Here is a 27,768-nt window from a genome sequence, read left to right as displayed (position 1 = left end):
GTTTCCAAGGACGACTTGCACTCACAACATACACACATCAACAATTGTTTGACAATACTAGCGCATGGCCGTGCGGTCATGCGCAGTTTATATAACAGCAGCACAGGAAGTGGCCACAGCACTTTTGCCCTTCTAGGACCTGCCAAGAGGACCAATGGAATGTGCTGCAGAGCCTGAGCACATGACCCTCGATCTCCAACGGGAGACCTTACGCTGGGCATGCTCAGTACATGCAGACAAGGACTTAGTCCCAGAGAAGTCCGCTCGCTGCTGACCAGCACTGACTTTAATGGCAGAGACTGGAGAAGCAGCACTAACTCTCAGAACAGAGTGAGAATGAGCAAGACGCTGGGACCGACGTCCTTGCTGAGCAGGCTCCACTGCGGCTGGACAAGAATGGGAGACCGCAGCGGAAGTGGCTCGAGATTCCCCCTGTGCAGAAGCGGGAACTCGACCCCTAACAATGTCAGATTCAAAGTGTCTTAGAAACCCATCTCTTGGTGGTCAATGAATATTCTGATATTGGTGTGATATATTCTTGTAAAACAAGCCACTGTACTCCATTCCTATTGAAATCTGACTTTTTCATTAATACGAGGCTAGATTGATAACATTAAGTATTCTTATTGTAGGATCCATTTATCTCATTACGCTGGAAATAATTGAGGATGGAAAAAGCAAACTATGACTCTATGAAGATCAGAATTACCAGTCCATTATAGTATGTAAATATTAGAAATTAATTGTTTGATAACTGTCAAAAAAGGAAATAAGTGAATGCTTATGTTTGCATATATAGACATGTATTCTCCAAAATTCCTGGAAAGTCAGATTGCAAATCACAGCAGGTGGTTGAGTGGGATTGAGGTCGGTAAGCAATTAGGAGCCTACATATACAGAATGGGAAATGTCGTGGGACCGAATTTCTTTACAATTTAGTCTGGGGTCTAAATTTTGGAAGGGTCTGATCTGAAGATTCTATTAACATCGGGGACTGAATTATTTTAAGGCGTTTGTTATAGTGTTGGATTTAATTTAGGGGTCATACCTAGGGTCAGAATTATTTATGAGTTTTATCGAGGTGGGAATTTATTTAGGAGCCTAGTCTAGGGCTGAATTATCAGACTGGATATATTGAATAATTCTAGACAACAGTCAAAAATGGTGTTATGGACTAAGAGGGATCTTGCTCCTCCTAAAGCTGGAAATGCACCTACGATAGCTGATGGCCGGGCTATTTGGCCAATGACAAGGCAATCTCCGGTTGCTGGGAATCTATTTAATGTTAATCCTTTCCTAGGCTAAAACCTGCATTTATGAGTAGGTGGGATCCTACTGGAATTGAAACTGTCAAATTATGTGCTAAACATCTCCAGGCTTTAGCCTATGAAAGAATTCACATTAAATAGGGTCCCAGCAACCAGAGATCGCCTTGTCGTTGGCTGCTGGACATGCATGAATTGGCGAAATTATGTGCCAAGCGCCTCCATTTTTTCTTATTATCTAGAGCAGTAATGCAATTCTAATTTCTTATGGAGGGTACAATATGTGAAATAAATGAATAAAAAAATAGGTAGAACGCATATGACAAAAAAGCAACTGCCTATCCAAATCACAGTTACTATCATATTATATAAAAATAATTTAAAGAAAGGGTATCAAATTTTAAAATGCATTGTAGTGTTCCTTCATGATTGTAAAGAGAAAATGAGAAGAATGTGAAAAACAGACATTTCCGTTAAATTCTTACCGATATTGCCAAAAAAACTAAAGAAAAGGACGAAAACATAAAAATTAAACTTATGGAAAAAAAAGTTAAGTATTTGAACATTCGAACAAGAAAGAAAATGTATATCTCTTTAAACCACATGAATGAAATAGACAGAAAATGTACTTGGTCAGGATAAATGGCCTGGTCCTGAACTGGTTAATAAATGTATATATGTCATTGCATTCTGAAATCCAAATGTATTAAGTCAAAGCCATCGTGCCATTTACTCAACTTAAGTGACTTTATTGTGTACAAGCCTCATCCATAAAGAAGGACTTTGAAGGAGAGCTTAATAAAATGTTCTACTAATCAATGGTTGGCTTATAAATAGCAAAGCCAATTAAAGCCTTCCATGCTTGTCTCCTTCACATTCACCTCTTATTTATCACATAAGGTGAGGGGTCAGGGTGGGAAACTAGGTTAGTCGTTATATCAGAAATAATGATCGGCCTGATAATTAAAGTAACATCGTTGGAAGAGATGGCAGCTGGAAATTTAATTCTCACCTAATAACTGGATGTGACAATACCTTAGCAGGAAACATACATGAGAGCCAAAGATCTACGGACTCCTCAATCTCAGATTGTATCACAATATAGTAATTTACTAAAAAATTTGTGTAAATTCTTTTTTTGTAGAGGGTTCATTCCCTTTTTTACGGCAATACATGTTTTTTGTACATATTTCATCCAAGAAATGTAAAAAATTAAAGTGAATTTTCAGACCCAATTACCGTAATTCTAAATGACTTGTGTATAAATTTCCTCATATTCTTAAACTTTGACAACAGTGTTAGGCTACGTTCACATTTGCGTTGTTGGGTGCAGCGTCGTCGACGCATACCGACGCATGCGTCATGCGCCCCTATCTTTAACAAGGGGGGGGTGCATGGACATGCGCCGGTATGCGTTGTATTGCGTTTTACGACGCATGCGTCAATTTGACGCACCAGACAGGGCACGGACGACGCTACTTGTAGCGTTTTCCCTGCACCAAAAATCATGAACATTACTAGTTTATGTCAACGCATGCGTCAAAAAACGCAGCGTTGTGTATACGCGTTGTTGGTTGCGTCGACGATGCTGCGCCCAACAACGCAAATGTGAATGTAGCCTAAGGAGATGAACAAATGAGAGATTTTCAGTTTGCGAGCTAATAGTGTCTCCAAGTAGGCACCGCAATCTGCTTGTCAAATTTTGTAGCACAAGAGAAAGTAGCAAGAAATGCATCAGCAGGAACTGTAGGATGAGTAACCTGATCCGAGAGAAGAACTGAGTAACTAGATCCGAGTGAAGAACCGAGTAACTAGAGGTTGGGCCATTTATATGGATACACCTGGGTGGGCCATTTATAAAGTTGCATCAAAAATGGCCGACTTCAAAATGGCTGCCATGGTCACCAACCATCTTGAAAAGTTTTCCCCCTCCCATATACTAATTTGCCACAAACAGGAAGTTGATATCACCATCCATTCCCATTTTATTTAGGTGTATCCATATACATGACCCACCCAGGTTTATCCATATAAGTGGCCCACCCTGTAGATCTGCATGAGAAACCAAATAACCAGATCTGAGTTAAGAAGTGAGTAACTAGATGAGAATAACCAGATCGGAGTGAAGAACAGTGTAACCAGGCCTGACTGAAGAACTGAGCAACTAGATTCACGTGAGGAACAGTATTACGAGAATTGAATAACCAGAGCTGAGAGAAGAACCGAGTAACCAGACCCAAGCCAAGCGCGCAGAGGGAAATGACTAGGCTGCAGGAGAGGGACGTTCGTGTGAGCTGTAACTTCTGGTGTGGATGTACAACACAAAGGGGACTAGGGCCGTGCTTCTGAGACTATGGCGGCCAGTGCAACGGGTGTGCAAACTGACTGATTTTTAAAGGACTTGCAGCCTAAAGGCATAGCATCGTAGACTCCTGTTATGGCCTGAACGACGAGGCTTGTATGACAATTCATATTGCCTAAGAGAAGAGATGACCGTGGTGGCCCAATAGTACTGAGATCCACTTCTGGTCGAGGTATTAGGTCCAAGACACTCCTGACGATAATAGCATTCTCGTTAGAAGTAAGCTGAGCAGCAACACTCAACGTCAAGCAGCAGCTGCAAAAGCAAACAAGATTTAAAAAGGATATTCAGAAGTTAGTATCAGGTCAAAGACGCGCAACTAGATTATTACAAGGGATGGAAGGCCTCTCATATGATGAGAAGTTGGAAACATTGAGCTTGTTTAGCTTAGAAAAAAGATGCCTCAGAGGAGATCTCATTTATATGTCTAAATATATGTGTGGCCAGTACAAAACACACCATATTGAGGACTAGGGGGCACTCATTACAGGTGGAATAAAGGCGATTCCGGCAGTTAAATAGGAAAGGGTTCTTTGTGGTTAGAGCAGTCAGATTGTGGAATGCCGACCACAGGAGGTAGTAATGGCCGACACTATAACAGCTTTTATACAAAGGCTGGATGATTTCCTCAGTACACAGAACATTGTGGGTTATAGTTAAATTATTGACAAAATGTACAATTGGTGGAGAGAGGTTGAACTTGATGGACCGAGGTCTTTTTTCAACCTATCTAACTTGTAACAATAGAACCATAGTGCGTGAATAGAATTGTGATAATACCCAGTATAGGTGAATCGCTGTATTTTCATTGTATAATAATTTACTGTATTTCCATTGTTTGCTTTATCCTTTGATATTGTGTTGTAGGCACCACATATATCTGTGTTAATCAAATAAATATCTGTTGGTTAAGTTAATACTGAGTCTTCAATCTTTGCGCTGTTGCGTCCCAATCACCTGTTTACAACAGTTTGCAATAAAAGTTTGCACAAAATCTAGCTGAATTCATTCAATTTTCTGGTGTTTCACAGAAAAAATTCTTTGAAGATCCGGCCGGGGATGTATGTAACCCAAAATTTGAGGGTATGTATAATTATTAGAGATTTTTCTAATCAGTTTGATGTGAATTGAATTCGAGCTGAATTTCCTGAAATCGGTAAGTCCTACCAAATTGCAACAATTGATTACAGAAGATTGCTGGAGTCACAGATTGTCTCTCTCCTTCTCTCCCCTACTTGCCCTCTCTTGTCTATCTTCTGTCTCTCCCCACTTTCCTGTGTGCTATCTCATCTGCTACCCTCCTTCCTACACTTACCTGTCTAATTTTCTCCACTTTCTCCCTTCTCTCTCCTTTTTTTCACCCTTATTTCCCTCTCATTATCTTCCCCACCTCTCACCTCTGCCCCCTCTCGCTCCTCCCCCTCTCCCCTCTCTCGTCATCTTCATCATTTTCCATCTATTCTCTCGTTCTTCCCTCTTCCCCTTTTCTCCCCTTTGCCCCTTGTCTCCACTCTTCCCCTTTTCTCCCCTCTTCCATTTCTCCCCTTTTCCCACTCTATCCCCTCTTTCCTTTTTCCCCTCCCCTCCCTTTCTTCCTTTTCCCCTTTTTTTGCCTCTTTCTTCTGACTACTTTTCTCCTACTGTCCCTTCTCTCACATCTGTCCCATCTCTCCCCTCTTCTCCCTTTTCCTTCTTCATCCTTTTTCTCCTCTTCCCCATTTTTCCCCTTTTCGCCCTCTGTCCCCTCCGTCCCCTCTGTCCTCTCTCTTTCATATTTCACCTCTGTCCTCCATCCACTTTTTTCTATCTCCCTCATCGAATTTTTGGGAAAAATTAGCTGAAGATGGTGAATTAAAATTTTGAAAGGTTTGATCCTTAATAATAACAATGATAATAATAATAATAATAATAATAATAGTGTGACACTTCAAGGGTTCCTTTTATTATTTTTGGAACTGGAAATACAAAATAACCAGTTTTCCTGAACCATTAATTTGCCAAGCTCATGGATCTCCTCCAGTGGCATGACACAAGAGGTCATTGGTGGAGCCCAAGAAATTGGACCTTACATTTGGTATATTGAAACTGTATTCATCTTTTCAGTTAGAAATTGATACTAGCATTTATACATGTTGTTTATGTGTTTTCATTACAAAAGAAAAGAATTTAAAATAGTTGACTCGGTAATGGAAATATATTATTTATTTAGGGTCTATTCCACGTATTGTCCGTCCACAATTATTTTAATAAGACGCATTGTTGATTCCTGTTTACAAGACAGTTAATAGGACTTTATTTAGAGACTAGATTGTGGCCCCGCATTATATTCTAGAATATGCATGTCCCCGCAGTATATGGACAATGAGGATTCCAGAATTCGCGGCAGACTGTGCCCGTCGCTGATTGGTTGAGGCAACCTTTATGACATCATCGTCGCCATGGCAACCATTATGACATCTACGTCGATACTGTTCCCGTCGCTGAATCAGAAACGTGGGATTTCTATGTCCTTTATGACATCATCGTCGCTGTGCCCATTGCTGATTGGTCGAGGCCTGTCGGCCTCGACCAATCAGAGACGTGGGATTTCTACGTCGATACTGTGCAGGTCGCTGATTGGTTGAGGCCTGGCGGCCTCGACCAATCAGAGACGTGGGATTTCCAGGACAGACAGACGGAAAAAAAACCCTTAGACAATTATATATATATATAGATGAAACATGGTGGGAGCTTCATCCTGACGGGCATGGATCAGTGGACGGCACTGTAGAGGAAATAATTAGCCTTCAGACCTAGCAGTAGTCAGCTTGTCCTCTGGTGTCGGGTGAGTACAGTTCTGTTATGCTCAATATGCGTAATCTGATATAATGAAATTGCTTTAATTAAAGACCAATTCCAGTCATTGATGATACAATAGCATTTAGTAAATGTGCAAGATGAGTAAAGAAAAAAGCTCTGTTAAATGCTCACATTTTAAAGTTTGCAATCTCATCATCCACCAGGATGTGTGAATTTCACCCTGTTTGGTACAAAAACGTACAAACATAGAACGTACAAAAGACACAAGGAACAGAAAGCAAGATATACATGTAATTCACTCAATTCTCATTTTTCTGTACCCCGATGATACTTTGTGATACCATGGCGCCAATTTTCTTATTGTCTTTCCGCCTTTTCTCTGGAGTAAAAATTATTCTAGTAGTAAGTTTTTGTTTTAATTGTGCCTTATTCATTATTTAATTTTTGCCCTTTCTGAGTGAACGTTTTTTCATTTTGGGGGGGTCTTTTTGTGTCTTTTTTGCAGCATTATGGCCTTAATTGTTGTTATCCAGATGTCTTAGCCTAATTCATGATTTGCAACTTTTCAAAATGTCGTAAAACTTTTGCACAGTATTTCTCCAGTAAAGCACAACGTCTGTCTCATTTCCTTGTTGCACAGTAGATGACTAACGTGTGACCTTTTAAAGTATCATGTAACTATTTAATGCTAAGAAAAAGAGCAAAAAAGATTAGAAAAGAAAAAAAGGAGCATTTTTAATTCTGAGCTAAATTCATCAATCCGTAGGCATAATTTTGAAGAATTTGGTCTAAGAAATGGCAATGAATACCACTAGACCAAAAATAATGCATTATCATGGAAAAAAAATTTCCGGGCACTAAAAAATACTCGGAGGACCCCGGAGCGTGCTCAGGAAATCTCGAGTAACGAGTATATTCGCTCATCACTACTTACAGCCAGTGAAAACCCCAAAGTCATTATCTCAGTAAATTAGAATACTTTATAACGCCGGCTTGAAAAATGAATTTTAAATCCGAAATGTTGGCCTACTGAAATGTATGTTCAGTAAATGCACTCAATATTTGGTCGCGGCTCCTTTTGCATCAATTACTGCATCAATGCGGCGTGGCATGGAAGCGATCAGCCTGTGGCACTGCTGAGGGGTTATGGAAGCCCAGGTTGCTTTGATAGCAGCCTTCAGCTCGTCTGCATTGTTGGGTCTGGTGTCTCTCATCTTCCTCTTGACAATACTCCATAGATTGTCTATGGGGTTAAGGTCAGGCGAGTTTGCTGCCAATCAAGCACAGAGATACTGTTGTGTTTAAGCCAGGTATTGGTACTTTTGGCAGTGTGGACAGGGGCCAAGTCCTGCTGAAGAATGACATTTCCATCTCCAAAAAGTTGATCGGCAGAGGAAAGCATGAAGTGCTCTAAAATTTCCTGCTAGACGGCTGCGTGACTTTGGTCTTGATAAAACACAATGGACCTACACCAGCAGATGAAATCAAAATAATTTATTCCTATTCATATAAAACAGAGGTAAGGCTATATGGCATACAGAGACCTGGTAAACTGGAGGAAGAGTGCTTGTCTTTACCTGAACACGTTTCGAGCACGTGAGTCTCAACTGAGTCTAACAGCAGTCACATGCTCAAAACGCGTTAAGTTAAAGACAGGCACTCTTCCTCCGGTTTACCCAGTCTCTGTATGTCATACAGCCTTACCTCTGTTTTATATGAATAGGAATAAAGTATTTTGATTTTATCTGTCGGAGCTGGATTTTCCTTCTTCTTTATGGTCACAAGTCAGGTGTTTGGCAGAAACCCAAATCTGTGTGCCAACGTCCTGAACATAAGGATTTCTTCATAAGGGTGAGCTGAATCAACCTTTTTTTCTCCTACACCATCAATGATTGTGGAAACTTCACATTAGACCTCAATCAGCTTTGATTGTGGTTGCCCCACTTTTCCTCCAGACTCTGGGACCTTGATTTCCAAATGAAATGCAAAATATACTTTCATCTGAAAACAACACCTTGGACCACTGACAACAGTCCGGTTCTTTTTCTCCTTGGCGTTGTCTATTGGTCATGAGTGGCTTAACACAAGGAATGAAACACTTGTAGCCCATGTCCTGGATACGTCGGTGTGTGGTGGATGCACCAGTCCTATATTCTAGTGCCGATCGTACAGTATGTGCATCCAGGCAGGTATCTGAAGATGAGGCGTCACCAGCACTCATCACCTCCCACTGCAGAAGTGATTAACCTTTTAAAGCCACATCTACCGTTTCTCCATTCAGCATTAGTCTTCATGAAGCTGCATAACTTGTAAAGATCATTGATGCCCATTCCAACGTGACAAGAAATAGCCGAATATAAAAAGAAACTCTTCAACTTCTTTGACGTCTCATTAATAGTTCAACCTCTATGAAATAAAACTTCATATGAAACATTTCTGTCCTTCTCTGATATCTGTTTAGTCCAATTATAATGGCCCGGCATAATTAACTTTATGATTAACGTCAAGAGTTGGCACAGATAAGGTTATGCAGGGATGCACAGTGCTCATGTATTTCATTAATTCTGCATAACCCCTCCTTGCTAAAAACTGCAGCCAGCAAAGCAGATGCCAGCCGGCACGGGCGCTCAGTCAGAGTATTGGATTCTTGCAAACATTTTGCCTGTAATCACCTTGTAAAGTCTCTTAATTTCCATAATTAAAATATACCCTCTTTTCCTATTGCTCACAGTAAACGGCCCGTTACCAGATCTCTACTTTCTCGTATTTTAAGTTCTCAATGACAAAAAGTTTCATCATTAAAACTCTTAATTATTTCTGCTTCACCGTCTCGGTGAAAAGGAAAGTTTTCCGTTTTCCCACGAGACCTTGGCAAGTACTAATGAAGGTGTACATTTTTTTCATGTCGCTATAGGAATATGCACAAAGGAGATCTTTTCACGGGTAAAACTGAAGTGGGAAATGCATTAGAAATGTTCGTTATCGGATGGTCAAAATTGTGAAATTTTATGATTTTAATTGACCTGATTTGTGACCTTATATCACACTGTTACCTGAAATATCAGTAAGTGAGATTTGGAATAATGAGCCTTAAAAGGTGTATTCCGTTATTAGAGATGAGCTAATACATCCAAGAGGAATTATGCAAAAAAATGTATAATTTGCTTCTGCGAGCACAGACCACCATTTTTCTGAACCATAAAGGGCCATAAAAAGGTTAATAATTAAATAGAAAACCTTATACTTACCTTACCGCTCTCCATTCTAGATCCTCCACTTCTCAACTCGATCCTCTTTTGATCCCCACTGTCATCACTGAAATCCCCGGACCTCTCAAATTGACATATAGGTCTGATGACGCTTGAAACAATTTTGCCCAGTCATGTGCAAGGTCACGACGCACATCCTGAATTCATGACACTGTGACTTTTTGCTCTCGCACAGAACCCTCCCGGGTCTCATAGGAGCCAAAAATTCAGCGTTAGAAGTCGGGGAATGTCACGACTTGCAGTGGAGATCTTTTCATGTAATGAGAACTGGACGCCTGATGTTGAGGAGTGGAGGGGATGGTGAGGCAACTATAAGGATTTTTTTTACATCTTACATTTAATATGCCATGGGATCTGGAGAGAGACCCTAAAGCATCATCGGGGACATTAAACTAACTTCTCTGCAAATCTAATTTCTCTGTAAAATCTATGAGAAAATGTGGATTTGAATTTTGCATGATCAACTCTTCTCTAGCTACTATGGTCACAAGAACAAACTAAAAGATGAGTGGTGGTCCAACCAATGGAAGCCCACTATATATAAGAATGGTTGACTTCTGTGCCCCCTTAGAATAGAGAGGACGTAGGCAAGTACGTCTCTCGACTGAGTCTTGTATGGCAAAACAGACTGAGTTATAACATTTTAAGTTCTTCTAAAGGGCACTATATTATTCAGACATTCTACCATGGAAGTAATCTAAGAAAAAACATTTCCTAACAGGGAATATTGGATATTTATGGCTTATCCGCCCTATAAAAATCTGATTGGATGTGGATCCTGCTGTTAGGATCTACACTTCCCCTGAGCTTCCCATCTTATCTGATGCCATGGCGACTGTCAGAGAGGTGGACGGACGCAAATGACCAGCTCTCTACATTGAATTCAATGAAAGTTTAGGATACAGCCAAGCCAGTCTGGCTCATCTGTCAATGGAAAGGCGGTACACAAGCATCCATCATCCAATGCGGCGCCAGAACCTTTGATTGCGTTCCAAAAACAGAACCCGGAAAAAAAACCATAATCTATGGGATACATCTGCTTCCGATTGCAAAAATAATGCAATGGATCTGAATTTTTTCATGAATATCATTTGTCTGTTCGGAATGTGAAAACAGAAGTGTGAACTTAGCCGAAGAACAGTATAAAATAACGGTGCTCTGCTGCTCTAGTGCCGCCACCTCCTGGATGCCCTGCCAGCCTCTGAATCCTGACCTCTATGGATGACAAGCCAATATGGAAAAGTGATGACTGCAGCCGATCACTGGAAGCTAATATCTTGGTGGAGTCACTTGGGACCTACAAGATCGACGGGGGACCTTCAAAGTTGGAAACAAAGGTGCGGCTCAGATTGTTATTCTTTGCTAAAGCTGTAGAATGGTAAAGAATCTCAAGGAGCTGGACAGTCCCTTTAATGTATCCCGAGGCTTACAATGTAGAAATGCAGCAAGAAACAGTGAGAGCCTCCATGTTGGGAGCCTCCATGTTATGTCTTTTTTGGTACAATTTCTTTTTAAATTGGATAAATTGCACTTATTATTTCCTGATTGGAAGATTCTGTTTTGCTTTCAAGCTTGTGAAACATCGTCCCGTGCTCTGATTGCCAAAGTCATACTTTTCTGCAATTGTATTTTATATTTTTTTTTCCCAAAAAATCAATAGCGAGAGATTATATATATTGCCTTAGCAGAAAGATAGGGCCAGGCAGTCATTTTATCTCCACACAAACAGCAAAATTACAGAGTTAAAAAGCAAATTGAAAAAGCAACATAATAATATCACAATCCGGATGCCTCGGGTTAAAGGTTTATCAGGATATGTACAGAATCCACCGACTTTTTGTTATATCTGTGCTTCAATCTTTTTTTTTTTTTTCTATAGAAAATATTTAACGGCTGATTAAATTACAAGACATTTTATTTTGCAAAAAAAACAAACTTGTAATCTTGTTTACAGACCTTGAAAAAAATTAATGGTGTTTTTAATGGAAAATATGGCAAACGAATGAAACACAATAAATGGTTCGGCGGTGTTCGTAATATCAAATTGTTTGGTGAGATGTTTTCCTTTGTTTTACCGAATTCCAGTTTAGTGTGGTTTAAGGCAATATTTCTGATGTCTTATCTTTTTTTCACACATCTAAACAAGTGTAATGATTTTTATAAGAAGAGTGGAGAACCGGGCAAAACTTCATGCCCCTGAAACTTGGCAAATTACTGGGTGGTCCACAAAAAAGTCCCCATTTCCCTTGTTTGTTTTGTGCAGGAAGATTCTTGTTGGGCCTCTTTCATCTGAATGGTCTTGCAGTTAAGCAAGAGTTGGCTTCCATTTCACCAGAGAAGTGTAGGAAACTACTGTGGCCCATCGTCGTCTTCTGATGGTCTTGTGGTTCTCTGTGGTGGACAGTAGTGTTTTTTGCATCTGCAAATTGTTATAGTGGAGGCAGATGTACACCCAGGATCACTTACACCTGTTTGACATCTTCTTGGCAATTTCCAATTCTTCTGTTCTTCCCGTTCAAGCAAAAAGCAGTATATATGGCTAGATGCAGAAGAAAAAGGACAGAGCTCACCACACTTGCTGATCAGATGAATAACTCGAGACCAGTGGGTGCCAAATCTTGATGGTGGGGCACAGCAAATAGTGTAATGTAGGGGAAACTTTTACATACTTTTTTACTTTTACATTTTGGTAACATAGTAACATAGTTATTAAGGTTGAAGGAAGACTTTAATTCCATCTAGTTCAACCCATAGCCTAACCTAACATGCCCTAACATGTCGATCCAGAGGAAGACAAAAAAAAACCCATGTGGCAAAGAGTAAGCTCCACATTGGGGAAAAAAAATCCTTCCCGACTCCACATACGGCAATCAGACTAGTTCCCTGGATCAACGCCCTATCAAGGAATCTAGTGTATATACCCTGTAACATTATACTTTTCCAGAAAGGTATCCAGTCCCCTCTTAAATTTAAGTAATGAATCACTCATTACAACATCATACGGCAGAGAGTTCCATAGTCTCACTGCTCTTACAGTAAAGAATCCTTGTCTGTTATTATGCCTAAACCTTCTTTCCTCCAGACGTAGAGGATGCCCCCTTGTCCCTGTCTCAGGTCTATGATTAAAAAGATCATCAGAAAGGTCTTTGTACTGTCCCCTCATATATTTATACATTAACATAAGATCACCCCTTAGCCTTCGTTTTTCCAAACTAAATAGCCCCAAGTGTAATAACCTATCTTGGTATTGCAGACCCCCCAGTCCTCTAATAACCTTGGTCGCTCTTCTCTGCACCCGCTCCAGTTCAGCTATGTCTTTCTTATACACCGGAGACCAGAACTGTGCACAGTATTCTAAGTGTGGTCGAACTAGTGACTTGTATAGAGGTAAAATTATGTTCTCCTCATGAGCATCTATGCCTCTTTTAATGCATCCCATTATTTTATTTGCCTTTGTAGCAGCTGCCTGACACTGGCCACTGAATATGAGTTTGTCATCCACCCATACACCCAGGTCTTTTTCATTGACGGTTTTGCCCAGAGTTTTAGAATTAAGCACATAGTTATACATCTTATTACTTCTACCCAAGTGCATGACCTTACATTTATCCCCATTAAAGCTCATTTGCCATTTATCAGCCCAAGCTTCTAGTTTACATAAATCATCCTGTAATATAAAATTGTCCTCCTCTGTATTGATTACCCTGCAGAGTTTAGTGTCATCTGCAAATAATGAAATCCTGCTCTGTATGCCCCCTACAAGGTCATTAATAAATACGTTAAAAAGAAGAGGGCCCAATACTGACCCCTGTGGTACCCCACTGCTAACCGCTACCCAGTCCGAGTGTGCTCCATTAATAACCACCCTTTGTTTCCTATCCCTGAGCCAGCTCTTAACCCACTTACACATATTTTCCCCTATCCCCATTATTCTCATTTTATGTATCAACCTTTTCTGTGGCACCATATCAAAAGCTTTTGACACGTCCATACACACTACATCCACTGGGTTCCCTTGGTCCAGTCCGGAACTTACCTCTTCATAGAAGCTGATCAGATTAGTCTGACATGAATGGTCCTTAGTAAACCCGTGCTGATACTGGGTCATGAGGTTATTCCTCTTCAGATACAGTGTGCGGTGTCTGCTCATACATAAGATTTTCCACTTCTACCCGGTATGTATATACTTTGTTATGCATGGATGTGGCCATAATTATTTGTACCATATGGTCTTTCTGGTTATTCAGTAACAATGGGCCACTCCTGCATGGCTTCTATTGAATATGAGCTGTGCTCTTAGGGTAGTCTTTGTGTATACCTATATTATGTGGATACCTATCACCTGCCCAATGCTTACATGCTTTGTGTAGTGCGGGGACTATTTTATCCCTCTGTCATGTTTTTATCTGGTGTCATTTAATAAAAAGTTTCTATATATTTTCATTACTTTGGACTATTTGCTGCTTTTTTCTTCTCGTTGTTTTTGGTTACAATTGTGCAGTTTGTCCAGTATGGTCCTTTTTGTTGTCCCGCTTGACTATAGATATAGAGATACCCTTAGTGGGTTTATCCTAATATGTTGGTGACTGCATTTTCATCCACATTTGTGCTTTATCTACCTCTAACTTTGTCATTTGTGCCAATGTGCACCATGACCGCTGGGTCCTCATCAGCCCCTCCCAGTAATCTGTCCACCCGATCAGCGATGTGTCGGACTCGAGCGCCAGGTAGGCAGCACACCGTTCGACGATCCCTGTCTTTGTGACAGATTGCCCTATCTGTTCCCCTAATAATTGAGTCTCCCACTACCAGCACCTGTCTGGCCTGCCCTGCTCTCCTATTTCCCTTCTTACTGGAGCAGTCACTCCTCCGGCTTTCAGAGGACATGCCTGGCTGCAGCAGTGCTACCCCTGTACTGGCACCCCCCTCATCTGCCAACTTAGCAAACTTATTGGGGTGTGCCAGATCAGGACTACCCTCCCTGGCACTCTTCCCTCTACCCAGCCTTCTGACTGTCACCCAGCTTGCTACCTCATTGTCCTGCAGCGCCATCCTACCATCCCCCGCCTCATCTGTCCTATTGAGCATCTCCTCAGTGAGCAGAAGACTCTTTTCCATATTGTCAATGGTTCTCAGTGTTGCCAGCTGCACATTTAGATTCAGAATCCGGGCTTCCAAATGCACAACGTGCTCACATCTTTTGGCATAGCCATCCAGTTATGTAAAAAAAAGTTTTCCTTTATTGAAAATCCATTAAAACGAGGGGATCCATACAGAGGTTAAAAAACAGACTCGTTTCTGGCACAACAAACGCCCTTACCATAGCATAACCTCTGCATAAATCCCCTTGTTTTCATAGATTTTCAATAATGGAAAAAAATTTTACATTACCAAATGGTTGTGCCGAGATTCTTTTCCTTCAGTAGGCTAGATGCAAAAGTGGCATCTCAGAATCCGCGGCTGATGCCACAAAATGAAAAGATAACAACATTTTGGGACATCCAGGAGAGGATTAAGAGAATCCCAAGGAAATCAAGGTGAACATAGGTGCACATCTGTAGAACAAGTCACTATATCACTGAATGTCAGCAGTGCAAGAATTTAAGAAGGGGGATAAATAGAAGTATTGGGTCATTTTCGACCCATTACAAATAGAAAGGAGCAAATATATTTGCAGGACCTTTTCCAGCTGCCAGGTCAGTTTTATTTGGCCACTGGATGGGAACCCGACAACTTCCTCCTATTAGTTGGAATGGTGTGGGCACAATGCAAGAGTGGCGACACATCATGCCATGCTCCTGGGATACCGGCAGGTAGAAGACTGTTCTTGGGACTCTCGTCCAACCTGGTTGCTGGACCAGGGTCCTGCAAATTGATTTGCTCAATAAACTCTGATATATATGAAACACATAACAATATTTTTCAAGTGGACAACCACTTTAATGCCTTGTAGTGCTAGGGTGAGGCTTCTTTCTAAAACCTAGCTGCAGTTTTAGCTTCACTGTTTTTTGCTTCAGTTGATCTAACTTCCAAAATGTCTTTGCATTAAGAAATCATATATGGTTTGCCTCCCCCTTTAACCGCTTAGCTCTACTGAATGACTGTAATGGTTGTAGCAATGGATGGTAGAGGAAAGAGGTGAGCAGAATTTATTTTTTAAGAAGTTGGATAGGCTGTAAAACAATTCGTAAAATGTGCAATCCGTGCTCTATAATTCAGAAGCAGAGGATCTGCGTAGGTTTCACATAAATATGGCCATTGTCAAACAGTTCTGAAGGTGAATTATTTTGTGAAGCTGAAAAATCTGACTAATTTGCTTGAAAACTATAAATGATGTCGGCCACAAAGAGATGCCAGCTTAGCTAATGTGTGAAAAGCAATTTCCAAGAGTCTTTACCATGATAAACAGTACAGGACACATAAGCTGAATGAGCGTGGCGTGCAGAATACTAATTGGTGTCACCACTGTTTTCTAAAATTCTTGACGAAAAATATGTTGTCGGTTTATGAAACCTAATGTTCAACAAATGTCGTCCTTGCACTCTATACAATACAGAAGTGTCTTGTATGCCAACATGTTATAAAAGCTAACAAACCTGTCCTTCAAACCACACATCCAAGCTCTTTCCACGTCCTGTCGCTTCCAGCTCAAAAATATCCTCAGAATCCATCCTTTCCTCAACCGTCAATCTACTAAAATGCTTGTCCATGCCCTCATCATCTCCTGCCTTGACTACTGCAACATCCTTTTCTGCGGCCTCCCTGCTAACACCCTTGCACCTCGCCAGTCCATTCTTAACTCTGCTGCCCGACTAATTCACCTCCCTCCTCGCTACTCCTCTGCTTCCCCCCTCTGCAAATCTCTTCACTGGCTCCCATTCCCTCAGCGTATCCAGTTCAAATTACTAATACTGACCTACAAAGCCATCCATAACCTGTCTCCTCCATATATCTCTGAGCTAATCTCCCGATATCTTCCCTCACGTGATCTCCGGTCCTCCAAAGACCTCCTTCTCTCCTCCACACTTATTCGCTCCTCATCCAACCACCACCAAGACTTCTCCCGCATATCCCCCATCCTCTGGAATTCTTTGCCCCAACACGTCCGACTATCAACCACATTCGGATCCTTCAGATGGAACCTGAAAGCCCATCTCTTCAGGAAAGCCTACAGCCTGCACTGACCCCGCTGCCGCTTTATCACTACCGACGCTACCGCCTCACCAATACCAGAGCTCCTGCAACCCCCGACCTACTGTCTCTTTCCCTATAATCCTGTGGAATGTAAGCCCGCAAGGGCAGGGTCCTCGCCCCTCTGTACCAGTCTGTCATTTTTAGTTTGTTTACTGTAAGTGATATCTGTAACTTGAATGTAACCCATTCTCATGTACAGCACCATGGATTCAATGGTGCTATATAAATAAATAAATAATAATAATAATAAAAAACAGAGGCACACTAGCTAATAACAGTCAGTCATAGAGAAACCAGAATATGTGCCAAGACCTGTTCAATCACCCCTGGATCATGTGTTGTGTCCATTCTTGTTGCGTCTCTCTTGTGATGACCGAGCAACCTCCTAAAGGGCCAGCTGCCCTGGCTTTGAGCCTGACCATTTCCCATTGCTCTTGTTCTGAAAAAAAAAAGATTGCATAAGTTCTTCTATAATCCTTTGCCTTTATCCAGCTTGCTTTTGACCACGTGTCAATGTCTGCTGCCCATCCAAACCATTGCCCTTCTACCGTTTATGTCTAAACTCTGCCTGCCCCGACTGATGGCCACCTGACCATAATTTCTGTTGGTTTCCATCATTCTGCATATTGGAGTCCTTTATTTTTCTACCATCAGCCTTTTGCTAAAGAAGACTAGTCTGGAAGGAGCAAACTTGGGATTTAGTATGTAGGAAAGTCCAAACCTCCTTCCAAGAGTTATGAGTGAAAAATCTCATAATTTCTTAGATTCTTCTCTTTGGTTTAACCAATGGAAAATCCCTTAGCTAGCCAGTGAATGCACATCTTCTACATAAGCCTTGTATCACTGGTTAATAGTTACTTCACATCTTTCAAAACAATTAAAAATAATTCGAAAAGGATTGGTCTGGTTTCAAAAACTCATTTCTGTGCACCATTAATTCTGAGTTAATGCTGAGGGGTATCGTGTTTAGGAGCCATTATAAAGATCATCTCTCACTCTGGAAGACCTGTCCTGCATTATTACATAGACATCACATTTTTATGAATAGGCACAGTATAATATATAATTTCTCCTGTGGGTCAATGAAACACTTAAGAGGGGGACATTTTGTGATACTTTTCAGAAGACTACTTGATAATACAAGGCACAGAACCTTTCAATGAACAGTTTTCAACAATAACAGAACCTAACCTCACAAATGCCTTTTTTTAATCACTATCACTTGCTAATAAACTTTTAGAAAGCTGACATAGGGGCATTTCTTTCGGCCTTTCATTTTATGTTGACGGTCATTAGAAATGTCCTTTTTTCTTTGGATTAAAATATGATGTTCTGGGCCTTTAAAAGGATAGTCTCAAGTTTGTAGGTTATCTCCTTCTATGGCATAGAGAATAACTTCTTAATCGGTTTGGGGGCTGACTGCTGGGACCCGCAGAAATCTTGAGATTGTGGAATCCATGACAACATAGTAATGGTCGCACTGCTGCATCATTCACGCTTAGGGTTTGCAAAGACCAGCTGAGCGCAACACTGGGCTATTTCCAAAGGCGCCATTAAAGATGAATGAAGTATTAGTGTGCATAACGTTTCGTTATTCCATTTAGATGGGGCACTTTAGAGCGCAGGTGCTCAAGATTGGTGGGGGTTCCAGCAATCAGACCCACCGTGATCGGGAAATTTTCCCCTATCAAGTGGAAAGGGGATAGTTTTTCAAACTTAAGAATTCCCTTTTAAGTATTGTGGTTGAGTGGCTCACTCAGCTGGACGCAGAGGTAGAACAGGAACACTGTTTCTTTAGAAAATGCTTGGTTTATTGAAAACAACATAAACCAAGCTTGGGAATGTAAACACGGCCCTCTGGGCAAAACAGCAAAGCAAAAAAACAAAAAGAAACAAAGTCCTTTTCCTAGCAGGGATCAGCCCGCTCACAAGTAGCAATGCCCATGTCAAAGGTTTAGCACAAACTTCCCTGGAGTGCTCCCTCTCCAGGCACACACTGAACACTGAAAGATTTGGCAGTCAGCCATTTAAGCCAAGACCATGTAACTCCTCCATCATGTGATGAACACATGATCTCAACATAACACAGGTCCTGTCAGGACACTGCAAGAGGAGCTACGTGGACATTCTCCCTCCCGCTCTATGAATGTCCACTAAAACAGCCCATAATATAACTTTCAATAAAGCATCCGAACACGTAGTGTGCTGGAGGAAACTATTCTGATTTTACATCACCGAAGCCATTACACGTATCTGCCCTCCATCACTTCACCAGTGACTCTGTCACAGTATGTAGTTGTGGACAGATAGTCTCTAAATGTCTTATGAGCAACTCATTAAGATTGCCCCCAAAACTTTGACTAACATGTAGCAATGCTACTAACTAGTCACTAAGGGCACCATACCAAACTACCATATCTGAGGCTGTCATCTAGTCTGGTGAACAGTCAGTAGCCTGTTTTCCATTCACGTCAAAAGTCTCAAACCTCAGAAAAGATGTTGAAGACCTCCCAATATTGTGGTTGCTCAGCATACATCCCGGGAATTCTTGTCATATCATAGGTCTAAGATGACAGCTGCATTTGTCAACCAGTTCCCTGAGGCACGTTGATTAGCTTATAGCATCAGACAGGGAGCGGTTTGTGCAGTTTTCTGCTTTACTATTAGTAAGCTGGCGAATTGGGAGCTGATAGATTGATGTAACCAACAACATAGCAGTCTGTGGTCCCCAAAAATAACCTCACTGATTTAATTATAATTTAATTACAGCACTTAATGCTGGATAAGCTGGATGTGATATCAGACTTAGCTGTCATTCATACTTTTATAGTAAAAAAATATTTAAAAAAAAAAATAAGTTTTGAGCTTGATCAATAACCCTTTTTGCCATACTAGGGATTAGATTGACCCATTACTCTAATATCAAGACAAATGCAAAATGTATTTTTGTTTCTTCCATAAAGAAGCAGATGATTTACTGTTCTGATAGGGTTCTGAGTAGAGATGAGCAAATCAAATTTGTTACGAATTTCCCAATCCAGGTAAATGGCAGTCCAACATTGACGTTAACCCTGCTGTTGTCTTCGGTCTGGGGAGACCGATTTTGAACTTTGGTATTTTTTGGGGTGTTCAAGATGCGGTTCTGAAACTTGTGGTTGATTGACTTAAATGAGGATGGGTCGGTCGGCCACGGGTTTCAGAGCCGCATGTTGAATATTTTAAAGAATATTGAAGTTCAAGGTCGGTCGTTTTTGACCGAAGACAACAGCAGGGTTTGAGCGTCACACCCGATGTGATCACATGGACTGAATGTAAGATGGACATAACTTACTTTAAATATTATTTATTTTTATTTTTTCATATTTACTGTTTAAAATAGCTAAATATCCAACGCGATACTTCAGAACATGTATCTTCTCCTATGGAAATATTCTCCTGTGAGTTCTTAATTTAAGCCCCTTTTCCTTTCTTTACATCTTTATTATGTGTGATTGCTGCTTCTTCGCTTGACATCAATCATAATACACGAAACCTGTTTTTGCTCCTCTGCATTGTCATCCATTGTGGGTATAAAAATATCTCTCCGTTATAAAGTGGGTGGACTATGTGGGATAAACTGTTCTAACATCAGCTAATTGGGACTGAAAGTTTGCAACAAATTTCCCCGGAGTCCTATAGCTTTCAGCTTTCTTTTCCCATCAGATATGATTTCCACTCAAACAAGCATCAGAAGGAAAATTTAATAAAGAATATTGCGTTTTGGCAATATTAAAAATGTATTTATGTATATTGGTGCAGATCAACTAATATTATGATTATTCACAATGTATAAAGCAGTGGTAAATCTGCACTTTATGAATCGCAATTCCTGCTCCTCTTTGTAATTTAATAGGAAGCTTTCCAATTCATCACTTAAAGGGAATTTGTCAAGTTTTGACATATAGATGTAGCAATATGGTTGTATAGGCGCTTGTAACCCATAATAAATTATACCTTTTTTGTAGGGATCTGATGAGCCAGTCATGAGAAATCTAGCATAGAAGTCATATGCAAATCAGTCTGGAAGTGCACTGGGGGCGAGTCAATGCACTTAGGCTGCGTCTTCCACTCTGAATCTGCGGGAACACATAGAAACCTATGGAGGAGCATTGATTTACAAGAATGAATAGGAACAAAAACCAGCTGATCAGCCCTGCACTTCTTTAAGGAGGACTTGCTTCCACTCCTGGCAATGTCTATTTTACTAAATACTAACGTCCCCGGAAGAAGAACTGGCGAAACGCGCGTCGGGGTGGGATGTTCATCTAGGCTTGGGCACGCTATAGGTAATATACATTTATATGCACTTTAATCTCCGCTCTCATATGGTTCAGGTTATATATACAAGTTACAAGAGTGTCCCTTCAGCTTGTTCTCACTTAGGTTTTTTCATACCAGTGGCTGCATTCAGTGCTGTATTTAAGGTTCACTGTGATTATTTAGTATCAATGTTTAACACCTGTGTCATTATGAATGCGGCTCAGCATTGATTATCCAGAATGCCTCAGCCTTGGTGATTTATAGTTGTGTTTTGAGGTACTCAGGTGTCATTATTTTATATGTTTAATTGTGAATAAAATTGGTATATTTTGCATTCCTTGAGCCATAGTAATTTTTTTCGTGGCGTTTGTGTATTGGTTTAGTAGATACTTGTATTCTTCTGAAAATTGAGCATTTTGGATAAACTTTTCTTATAACGATGTTGTGTCATTCCTCTGTTATTCCTCCTACAATTCTGTACATAAACAGTTGGTGGTGGGTCCTTACGTGAACTAACAATGACCAATCAGAGTTGCCAGCATTAAACTGTTTAAGAACACACCCCTATGCAAAAGGGGAATGGTAACACCCACTTGTCAATTCATTCAAAGATATTCAGGTTGAATAATAAAGGAATGGAACAATTGCAAGTTATTTGATAAGATTCCCCAGAATTATTTCATGGCGCATGAGGTTCCACAAGTGGCTGTTAAGTCATTAACCTTAATAACTGGGATCTCTGGTGGAAATTTTCAGTGGTAAATTAATTTTTAATGGGGATTGGGGCAGTTTAAAAGCTGTATAAACACTATACATACAAAAATGTGTGCGCCCTTCACATTACTCCTACAGGAGCTTGTCTGAGTCCCCATTGGCCATCCATTCTGCATAGACATTAATATGGGGTCGGCCCCTCTGCAGATATAATGGCTACCTGCTCTGCTGGGAAGGTTTTCTGCAAGATTTTGGAGGCATCTGCGGGAATATTTGTCCCTTAATCCATAAGAACATTTGTAAGATTGGACGCTGATGTTGGGGAGAGGCCGGGCTCCCAATCTCTGTTCTAGTTCATCCCAAAGGTGTTGTGTGAGGTTGAGGTCTGGGATCTGTGAGGCCGATCATGTTCTTTCCACCAAAACCTCCCAACCATGTCTGTATGGGGGGAACAGAAAAGAGTGAACCCCTGAAGCGGGGCTGGGGCACACGTGTTTGCGTTTGCTGTGGGCCGGAACTGAGTTCTGATTGCCCCGCAAACCCTTTTCTAAACCAATGTCTGGGTGGAGTGTGTGGTGTAGTGGAGTATGTTCTTTACTCACTTTTGCTTCAGGAGCCTTTGTTACCTCCCTGTCCATGGAACCGGTTTTGACTACAAACAAGACAGAAGATCTTTGGTCGGTGTTAACAGGTTCGACTTTACTGTGCAATTCATTTAGACGTGGCTGTAGTGTACAGATTAAGACAAAGTGTCTTTTTAGTGATGTTCCCTTGGTTTTGTGATCCACCACTGCTTGTTCCTGTCCTTTCCTGAGACCCACCATCTTCACCTCACTCTGTGACCTGGCTTACATCTTTCTCCTCAGGGAGACAGAGGCATGACTCTCTATACCTCTTCCAGACCTTAGGTCCAAGACTGTCCCGGCATCCAGACGTGACCGAAGCTGTACTTTCATTCTTCTAGGACACTTATACTGACTGGATCCGTTCTCTTCTGCTACAGCTTAGCTGCACTAGAACCTGATAACTCAGCTATGTTCAGCCTTGCTCTCTACTCCACCCAGAAGCGGCACTTGTTGGAGTCCTAGACTCTGACTAGACTGTCTCTCACTAGACTGTTCCTGACTAACTGTAACCGGAAAACATGTTCTATAAAACCTGGTCTAACCCCTACTATACTGTGAGCTAATCCCAACTCTATCACCTATCCAATCCCTAGTGTAGTGCAAACTGTACCCCTATCTACTGTGTGCTGTATGGTTCCCCTAGTGGACAGACCTCTGGCATTTCCAGGGACGGCTATAGGCAGAGCCTGTAGAAGAATTGAACACACAACACCGGCCAGAGTGATAAAATATAACATTACTTTATCACATATTAGTATATAAAACTAAACAACACTGTTACAACCCCCCCGTTGCCACAACGTCTTCTTCATCCCAGTCTCCCATCTTCAACCCAAACTGTTCCCACAAAGCTGGAAGCTAAAATTGTCCACAATGTCTGCTACTGAAGCATTAAGATTTCCTTTCACCGGAACTAAGGGACCAAAGTCGACCCCTGATAACAGCCCATTGCGTTACCCTCCTCCACCATCTGTACAGCCGGCACAATGCAATCAGGCAGGTAATGTTCTCCTGGCAGTCACCAAACCAAGACTCGTCCAGATAGAGAAGTGTGATCTGTCTATTTTTTAAAACTAAAGAATAAATATTATTTATTTCTAATTATTATATTTTTGTATTCTATTTTTCGACATCACTGAGGCCATGGTTGGATGCAGGAGAGATCTAAGTGAGTGGTGTCTCCTGAATTCAATTGGCTGCAGTGGTCACATGTAAGGTGTTGAGGCTTAAAGAATTGGAAAGCCATAGTATAGAAGCAGGGTGCGATCATTATGTGTTACTCAATTTCTTACTTTATACCATTTTAATCTTCTGGTTAAGAAAAAAATCAAAGGGATGGACACTGCCTTCAACACACCTGGTCCTCATTACCATATTTGTTTTTGAGCAGTCCCACTTGGGTTAATCTTCTGCATCTTCTCTGATAAATTAATATTTTTTGCATGATTTATCATGATAGAGAAGCTATTAGCTGGAATTGGAAATTTCCCAGTGGTTACATACAGGCATAATTATTAATGCTAATGCTATTCTTAGCAGGTGGCCGTTATTTTCTGAATGTCATTGAAGAGATTAGATTCCAATACATGGAGCCTTACGGAGCATGAAAGTGGCCTGTCACATTAATATTGCTGCACCTTACCTCTTGTAAAAGTGAGCTGCGAAATGCAGCGCCAATCAGAGCGTGAGCGGCTCCACATTTTAAACCTGGATTACATTGCAGCTCATTTGATGTATGCCCATGAGCAGTGAAGTGACAACTTTCCAAGAAGATAATGCAAAGGAGGATTGAGATTCATTTAAAAAAAAATACAAGGAAATTGTATTTTTGAAATAGAGTAAAGAAATCAGTTTTGTAACTGTCACGATTCATTTTTGGATTCGTGGCAGCGCTGGTTCCACTCTGTTTTTAAAAGTAGCTTTTTTTTTTTCCTTTCAGGACCAGCAAGGGTTAATGTCAGTTTTCCCCCGCTGGCAAACTGCTGTAACTGCAGAATTGCTGGGTCAGCTGATGTGAGTGATGACCACTCCCATCATCCTTTAAATGGTCACCTGACTGTTGGTGATAGAGTTTCTCTATGGAGACCAGCCGTGCAGTTGCAGCTTTCTGGTGTCAGCTACTTCTGGTGTTTGGAGTCCTGTTTCTGTGTCATCTGCAGTGTGGAGCTTGGCAGCGGTGTCTGGAAGCTAAGTGTTGTGTTTATTCCTTGTCCCTTTCGTGTTTGTCACTGCCCCCTGTGTGGTACTATCTGCAGTCGTGAGGCTAGTACCCCTTGTCGGCCAGTGCACTAGCCAAGGCAGTGCTAGGTGATAGCGAGAGATGAGGTTCCTGATGGCGGTGGGGGGAAGGACCCACTTAGGGAGTTAAGGGAGTGCAGGGACCGACTCCGTTTTGAGTTCAGGTGATGACCATCCCTCATTCCCTATTTGTAGGGCCTTCCTCTCTGCTATACCATCCCATTGTGTGTGTGTCGTGCCATCCGCTGACCAACCCCCCATAACCCCATATATTCCGTGACAGTAACGCTGATTTTTGCCAACGATCATGTTTCCATAACTGTTTTCCTTAATCAAGGATCTTTTCTTTGCCCCGTCCCTGTACAGGAGTGGCGCTTATCCCCCTTCTATAGCTCCGTCTAAACAGTTGATTCTTCACTAATACTCTTCTTCCTACTGTACAAACCAAGTCATGACCTTTTGACTCCAAGAGCAAACTCTTTTATATGGTTGGAGCACTTGTAGGTGTTCCAAAAAGAGGATATCTTTTTTTTTTTTTTTGGATGGGGGGTATTCTTAAAAAAAGTTATCCATAGTTAAAGGGAACTTGCCATGTTGTAAATGATATCTGATCTACAGGCAGGATATTGCACGGCAAGAGGAGATGATCAAATTGATATACATCTGTGGAAATGTGTCAGTAAAACTCATATTTTATTCGTTAAAATCCCCGGAGTTATGTGCATCTGATTCCAGTGGGTGGATCTATTCAGTGATTTACAGTGTCTCCTGTACTGTGCATGCAGAGATAACTGTCAATCACTGAGTAGTACCGCCCACTGGACTCATGCATACAAAACACCAGGGATTTCAATGACTAAAGTACAAATTATACTGAATCTTTCCCGACAAACCTAAATATACTTTTGCTCAGCTTCTCATTCTCTATACCGTGCGGTCTACAGGTCGGACTAAATGTACAAAGGGACATTATCCCCTTTATGTTTGACTTACCTAACTGTAAAATAAAGAATGTTTATGTGGAAAGTAACATAACAGATTCTTTCTGAAATATTTGGCTAGGAGTAAAAAATTTACCTTCTAGTAGCAAGTAGAAGGTTTTTGCAAGGAGGAGTGACTCTACAGACTCCTGCCATCTACCATCATTTCCCATTCATCAGGTATTACAGTGTGGGGGTTACTAAACAGCCTTCATATATCTGAAAAGAATAATTATATAGTAATTACAGATGATCATTTAATTAGATGCAGACAATGAAACACATCAGGTAACAATACATCAGGGCGTTGATTAACTTATGTCATCCCACGAGTCAATTAGCAATGATAAATCTAGTCTGAAGAATTAGTACACGTCAAACACTCAGTCATGGGCTAAAACCTCATAGGAACATTTTCTTGAACCCTCTAATTCCATTAAGATTAATGTGACATTAAGCCTAACACAACCTTGTAATGGACAAGTCGTTTCTCATTTTATGGGAAATTATTGTGGCTGAGAAGTAAGCCAATAACATCCGGTAGAATCATGGAATGTTAGAGTTGGAATGGACCTCCCGGTCATCGTATCCAACCCCCTGCTCAAAGCAGGATTCACTAAACCACCGGAACATTGTATACAAAGTCACAAAGTCAGTCCCACACAACTTAGTGTTTGTTATTTAGTTTTGCAAAGAAAAATTCGGTAAAGCTGACCAGGACCTACTAACAGAATAAAGCAAGTGTGAACAGGTGCAAGATGCTACGACTGCATAATGTCCAAACAAAAGAGAGCAGCTACTTCTGTAAGTGCCAAGATGTCTGCAAAGATTGAATAAATGACATTTATACTGTATTACTGTTAAATCTTATTTTTAATTTTGCCATTGACTGTGACCCACCGGTGTATTTCCCTGGAAAAAGATATGGGTCAACTCATTGATGATGCTCGGCAAGCACTAAGGTTTGGAAAGGAGGTCAGCTCCCTCAATGGCTTTTGAGGTTTTTTTTTCATGCTTTGTACGTTGGTGACTTGGATAGCGTCCATTTAAGCCATTTTTTTTCGTGAAGTCAACATAGCAGATGACCAGTCCAGTACACGGTCTCTAAAAAATAATTGTTAAAACAGTATTATTTTCTTAATTCATTTCCCATTTCAAACCGGCATATGTGAACGGTTCCTTTTGATGTCATGAATAAGGACAGTTCACATATGCCGTGTAGCCTGTTGCTATTTTCTCCTGTATATCTTGCTATTAAATTCTTAATTGGATCAGTAAAATATCACTATGCTAATATTTTTTTGGAGACCGTCAAAGTATATTCTGGTTTGTATTTACAATGCAACTATTTTCAGATGACCAGCCAAAATTAGTTTAAAAAGTGGTCTTCTCAAAGGAGTTAGCCAGTACGCATGATACATTGTGTGACTGAATATCTGTCGCAGGAAGTCTGGTTAAGGGGATTTTTTTTAAGGTTTTTTTTTTTACAAGTTTTGCTATATATTTTTTAAGTTGAAATTTACACAAAAAGCAGTGGAGGGCAAAGGCAACACAAGGTCTATCAAGAGCTATCAGCTATTCAAACTGCAGCTCCATTGGCATCTGTGCAAGATGGTGGTTCAGTGGTTAGCACCAGGGTCCTGGGTTCAAATCCGGCCAAGAACGAGATCTGCAAGGAGTCTGTATGTTCTCATCTTGTTTGCGTGGGACCTTCTGGATTTCAGGAGAAGTTTGCAAATCTCTAACAGCCTAAAAGCCTTCCAAGACTGGTTTTGAGGGACGTCAAAAACAGCACACAAATGAACATTCAAGGAAAGTAGATGAAGTGTGGTTGGGTTGTGACCTAGAAATGATTACAGAGGAAACCTTTTTAGGGTCTTCAATGCACACCGTAAACTGCTTACACCAGACTTCAAAAATTGACTAGTACGTCTTACATTCATAGTCACTCTACATAGTGGGAGAGAAATGCAGTCATGATTGAAGTTACATGGTTGCCACCTTTACATTGCAAATGGGGGA

The 27,768-nt window shown here is 40.9% G+C and overlaps 1 long non-coding RNA gene across 1 annotated transcript in view; it reads left to right on the top strand.

Moving 5' to 3' along the window:
- Positions 1-630: 630 nt before the first annotated feature.
- Positions 631-27,768, top strand: part of LOC138651151 (uncharacterized) — a 42,122-nt gene continuing 14,984 nt past the window's right edge. The window contains exons 1-2 of the long non-coding RNA XR_011315444.1: positions 631-721; positions 4,659-4,710. This is a non-coding gene — a long non-coding RNA (uncharacterized lncRNA). The remainder of the gene's footprint in view (positions 722-4,658; positions 4,711-27,768) is intronic.

This window comes from Ranitomeya imitator, chromosome 10 (genome assembly GCF_032444005.1).
Source record: "Ranitomeya imitator isolate aRanImi1 chromosome 10, aRanImi1.pri, whole genome shotgun sequence".
NCBI classification, from domain to species: Eukaryota; Metazoa; Chordata; class Amphibia; order Anura; family Dendrobatidae; genus Ranitomeya; species Ranitomeya imitator.
This window is presented reverse-complemented; position numbering and strand designations above follow the sequence as displayed.